This window comes from Nicotiana sylvestris, chromosome 8, assembly GCF_000393655.2.
Source record: "Nicotiana sylvestris chromosome 8, ASM39365v2, whole genome shotgun sequence".
Taxonomy (NCBI): domain Eukaryota; kingdom Viridiplantae; phylum Streptophyta; class Magnoliopsida; order Solanales; family Solanaceae; genus Nicotiana; species Nicotiana sylvestris.
This window is the reverse complement of record NC_091064.1, coordinates 67628585-67634687: the sequence shown is the minus strand read 5'-3', so window position 1 is coordinate 67634687 and position 6103 is coordinate 67628585. Positions and strand designations below refer to the sequence as shown.

The following is a 6103-nucleotide window of genomic DNA, read 5'->3' as shown; positions in this document are numbered from 1 at the left end:
CGTGGCCCTCGCAAAGTTGCAAAAGCTTAGGTGTTTTAGGCGTGTTATTTTAATAATGTACCTTCCTAAACTCGGGGTGCGCATTTATGTGACCCAAATCCAAATCCTAACAACGTTATATAAAATGTGTTGCGGACTGCGGGTGCATTTATGTGACGTGGTTCAAAACGCGTTTTATGTGACGTTGAATTTTTCCTAAAATTAAATAAAAGCGGTTTAAAGTAAAAATGCACATAGGTTCCAAAGTGTTTAAAATCAGATAATTAAGCTGAATATAACAGTTGAGCGACCGTGCTAGAACCACAGAACTCGGGAATGCCTAACACCTTCTCCCGGGTTAACAGAATTCCTTACCCGGATTTCTGGTTCGCGGACTGTAATACAGAGTCAACCATTTCTCGATTCGGGATTTAAACCGGTGATTTGGGACACCATAAATCTCCCAAGTGGCGACTCTGAATCTTTTAATAATAATCCCGTTTCGATTGTCCTTTAATTGGAAAAACTCTCTTATACCTTTTCGTGGGTGTAGGTAAAAAAGGAAGTGTGACAGTTGTTTCGTGTTTTATCAAAGAAAAGTTCAAAAGGATCCCTCGACAGAGGTATGTAATACATCTGGACGTTAACCAGTTTTTGCAATTCTTATAACATGAGATTGGACTCGAGATGTGCTTACACACACATACATATATATTATTGTATGATCGCAATATATAATTTCCTGAAGAAACCTTAAAGTGAAACAGTTTTATAAGTTCCCTGAAATCTTAAGACTGGTAGCAGTGTTGCATAGCAGAATACTCCAACTGAATGAATTAATTGGAGGAATTAGTCATATTTCCGATGTTAACAAGAGCGTTGTGCCTTATTTATCTTCAGATGTTGCTCTTGCACAGCTTGAAACTGAGAAAAGGTCTTCTTTTGTCAAGGCATGGGAAGAAAGTGAAAAAAGCAAAGTGGACAACAAGTAGGATTTCTATCTTTTGCATTGCGTAATTGGCCGGATACCAAAACTTCTATTGTGCTCAATTGAGTCCTTTGTGACTGCAAAATTAGTGACACCTCAATGCATCTTTACATTTTTTTGATAACTTCACTATGCTCGCCTCCTCAAGTCGTTTACCCTCATCTCTTTGGGTTGAGATGTTAATAGTTCCATTTGGAACATATATAATATGAACAACCAACACATCATCCTGAATATTAAGCTGCCACGGGTGTACTCTTTATACACTATAGCTTGTTGTCGATTCATATGCTGAGTTAGCTTAACCTTGTTTTTATTATTAAATAGGGCTCAGAAGAAGCTCTCTGCAGTTGCTAGATGGGAAAACACCCAGAAAGCAAAGTTTGAAGCTAAACTGAAAAAACTTGAGGTAACCAGGCTCGGGGTCGAGTATACCCAATGAAACTTTAATAGCAAATCCTTTATTAAAGCAATGATTTGGGTTAATGCATGGTATGCAAAAGTCCAAATGGTTCAATTTTTGGAGAGGAATCAAAACACTTTTGACCATTTTGGTTTTCTGATACATATTTGGCTGTTGATAATCCGGTGGAAATTGCAGGAACAACTAGAGCACAAGAAAGCAGATTATGCAGAGAAGATAAAAAATAAAGTAGCATTAATTCATAAGGAGGCAAATGAGAAGAGAGCCATGGTTGATGCGAGACGAGGGAAAGAAATTCTGAAGGCAGAGGAGATGGCAGCCAAGTATCGCGCTACAGGGAAGGCCCCTAAGAAGTTTCTTGGATGCTTTTGACGTTAATGCTGTTATGAAATTGTGAAGATCATGAAGGATAAGTCTTCTCTTTTCACTTTGTAAATTTCATGTTTCTGCTTTTTAGTGTGTGTTCTTTTATGAGAGTCCAATTTGGTTTCACAGGTTTTTGCTCTGTATAAATACTTTACGAATAAGGTTATCAAATATGCTCTTATTCAAGAGGTACACAAAACTTTTAAAAGGTGGATAATATGCATTGGAGGTGATATATACTTGACCAGCAGTTAAAATAAAAGTTTTTCCTTCTTTATTAAAGTTTGTGTGAAGTCGAACCAAGACGCTTTTACTGCGGCTGGAAGTGATTAAAAACAACCAGCTGAGAGATGTAAAAGTCAAGGCGATAAAGTTACTTAAAGATGGAAAATTCATATTATATGGAATAGCAGTTGAAGCAGGGTACATGTTGTAGGTATCAAGTGTGTCCTAAAAAGCTCATGTCTTTGTTACTAGAGAAATCCAAAGAAGTTGTAATGCTGATTCAGAATCTTCCTCCAAATCGTCGTCTGATCCAGGCAACATATCTCCACTAAATGGTTGGAATCTTCATTTTTGTTGCTCCTTCCAACTGAGGAACTGGAAAAATTGAGGTCCATTTCGGTTGTTATGCCTGAAGTTGATCCATAATTTGTAGTTGTGGACACTTGCGAGGCTGGGCTTTGGCTTGTATTCTTGTCAACTTTCTTGAAATTCCTGAATGCTTCTCCAATCTCTGAGTTCCATATGCGCAAAAAGTAATCGCTTTCAGACCTTCCTCCTGATGATGGAATCAAGAAGTGTGATTCGTTAGAAAGACGAGCTTCAGCTGAAGGTGATGATGGTTTGTGAGTAGGAGGATTAATGCTCGTGGAAAGAAGGCGTTCTTCAGGTGAGTATTCCATAAGTTCTTGATCTCGTTGTCTGTTATTCCAGGAAGTTGTGACGTGATTGCACCCATCTGGATAGACTCGGTTCATAAGTATTCAAATCAATAGAAGTGAAACGAAGAAGCTGACTATATATATAGTTATGTTAGAGTCGAAAATACTAGGTTCAGTCCTCTGGTCACCTTGGTAAGTTTTAAGATTCAGCAGTCACTCATAAAACCAAACTTAAGGAGAAAATTAAGCCATGACGAACATTAAAAAAAAAAGGAAGCAGATTAACGTGTAGCCAAGAATGACATGTAATTGTATGACAATATCCTCTTCCTCCTGGACCTCGTTTGATGTTTGGCCGCAGATAATTTGCCCATCGAAGTCGGCAAGATTTGGAAGAGAAGGCCAGATAACTTGTTGATAAATTCAATGAGCTTGTGATCCTCCTCAGGCGTCCATCCTCCTTTCTTATCACAACAAACATGGTTTTCTCCCCATTCTTTCTCGATCTCTCTCACATATCCATACTACATTCACACTCACTCCATTCTTCTCAATATTTGTTTGGCTTTAAGCTATAACTTGTCAAATGCAGTACGAATTATACGCTCAGACAGACAGCAGAAGGAAAGCACCAGCATGTTCTATTCTCTCTCGGATCCATAATAAATGACTTTTTGGACTTTTTATTTTGGTCCAAAATAAGTATTCATTTACATAATCTAGAAGGAATTAATTTTATTTTTCAAAATTTGCCCTTATTTACGTATCCTAATGTGTCAAGGTAACAATAAATTAAAGGTAATTTAGTGAATACATCTTCTTTTTTTTGGAAGTTCGTATTTTCTTAAGGGATATGCCAAAAGCTAAAAATCACTTATTATGGATCGGAGAAAGTATAAAATTAGCAGCTTTTGGATGGACCTAAATTTACTAGTGCAGATAAATGTATTTGCAGGCCACAAGGAACGAGAAAAATTAAATGAGGGGGACAATAGAGAACAAAAGTTGCATTAAATGTCGTTAAAATAGCACGGTCTAGCCAGTTTTCGAACTGGTCACTCAAAAATAGCCAGCGTTTGTCAAGTCATTGAAAAATAGTCAATATTTTGCTGCAACAGAGACCGATCCAACATAATACATTGATTGAAAAATAGTCAATATTTTGCTGCAACAGAGACCGATCCAGCATAATACATTGGAGTTCGGTGCACCTGTGCATGAACTTCCAACTATGGGTGTACATGGACCGGGTTAGTTCGGTTTTTACCAAAACCAAACCAAACCAATTATATCGGTTTGGATTGGTTCGGTTTTGTCGGGTTTTCGGGTTTTTTTTGTTACATGAATATTACTTCAATCCTACTTTGTTAAAATTATAGATAAAGCTTTGATAAGTGAATATATGTTAAGTAAATATGGAAAAAATTGACAAACATATGATCTATTAAAATATTCTAATGGGAGAATTTTTTTTTAGTAACACATGATAGTTATTTTCTTAGTCGTCTAACAATAACTTTTCGTTAATTTACGCTTTCAGGGTTAATACATGAGAGGACCCCAAATATTTCTACATTTTCTAAAGAAAAATCACTATAAACTCTTAAAAATATAAATAAAATTTATATATTTATATTTCGGTTTGGTTCGGATTTTTTTATTCAATACCAAACCAAGTCAAACCAAACCTAGTCGGGTTTTTTAATCGGTATGGTTTGGTTTTTCGGTTTGGTGCGGTTTTCCGGTTCGGTTTGAGCACCCCTACTTCCAGCATATTATACTGGACCGGTATACTTTGATGGCTCCAGTATAATATACTGGAGTTCCAGTATACTTTGTTGGAACTTCAGTATAATATACTAAAGTATTTTCCAGATTTTGAACAGTGTTTTCGTTCAGATTTATCTTTACATGAAAAGTGGCTAAATTTTGATGACTTTTAAAATTGTTGCTATTTTTGAATGACCACTTGTAAATCTGGCTATTTGTGAATTTCTCCCTTAAATGTCTGCCTCTATTTCAGATCTTATTTACCAATATCGTAAAAATAGCACGGGCTAGCCAGTTTTTGGATTGGTTATTAAAAAATAGTCAGTGTTTGCAAAGTCATTGAAAAATAGCCGTTATTTTGCTGCAACACGGAAAGTTCCAGCATAATATACTGGAGATCGGTGCACCTGTGTATGAACTTCCAGCATATTATGCTGGACCGGTATATTATACTGGAACTCCAGTATATTATACTGGAGTTCCAGTATACTTATGCTAGAAATGTTGGAACTCCAGTATATTTATAATATACTGGAGTTCCACTATATTATACTGGAATTTCAGTATATTATACTGGAGTATTTTCCGGATTTTGAACAGAGTTTTCGTTCAGATTTATCTTTAAATAAAAAGTGGCTAAATTTCGATTACTTTTGAAATTGTGGCTATTTTTAAATGACCACTTGTAAATCTGACTATTTTTGAATTTCCCCCACCAAAATCAGGGGTTTGGGAATTTAATTTGATACGACTATACGAGATACTAAAGTAGACAAAGCTTTTAGGGTTTAATGCATAGGTAGAGCGACAGAGAAACAAAACCCCACAACAAGTGACCATTTTACCTTTGGCACATCCATTAGGAAAATACAAACTCCTAGAGAAAAAAAATCTATTCACTAAATTCACCTTAATTAATTGTTACCTCGACACATTAGAATATGTAAATAAGGATAAATTTTGAAAAAATAAAACTAATTCCTTCTTGATTATATAAGTGAACACTTATTTTGGACCAAAATAAAAATGTCAAATAGTCATTTATTACGGTCTCTTCCCCTTACGCTTTTTGCTGTAGGTGTTTTGAGGGTTAACACCTTCGGCATATTTCCAATCGGCAAATATAGGAGAGATGTCGGATTTAAAGAAGCAAGTCTTAGATTCTAGGAATACATTTTTTTTTCGTCTTTCTGAGCCGAGGATCTATTGGAAACAGCATCTTTGCCCTATCGGGGTAGGGGTAAGATCTGCATACACATTACCCTCCCCAGACCCCACTTTGTGAGATTTTACTGGATAGTTATTGCTGTAATCGCATCGCGAGGGAGTGGCAAACTATGAGTACCATTCAATTAACAAAAAATGATCTCATATGAGTCGCAATTGGTAAGACCATTTCCTTGTGATGGCTAAACCGGTTGAGACTCCATTCATTTAGGAAAATTAACAAGGAAAAAGGGTCAAAAATACAATTCTAACTACAAGAGATATCTTACATTCACCTATACTTTGGGTCCATTTATACCCTTACCAATAGCAAACCATCTCTTATTTGACCTTGACCATAACGGAGATCCAACATAAAGTATATTAAATGGTAATTTTAACCCACAAAAAAAAATAAAGAGGTAACTTGGGTCTTTTCTCCCAAAATATTTTGACACGTCAAATCCACCAAGTCCATGCTAAAGC

The 6103-nt window shown here is 36.0% G+C and overlaps 1 pseudogene; it reads right to left on the bottom strand.

The window, feature by feature from the left end:
* Positions 1-2196: 2196 nt before the first annotated feature.
* LOC104210138 (transcription factor MYB17-like) lies at positions 2197-3279 on the bottom strand (annotated as a pseudogene).
* Between the last annotated feature and the right edge of the window lie 2824 nt (positions 3280-6103).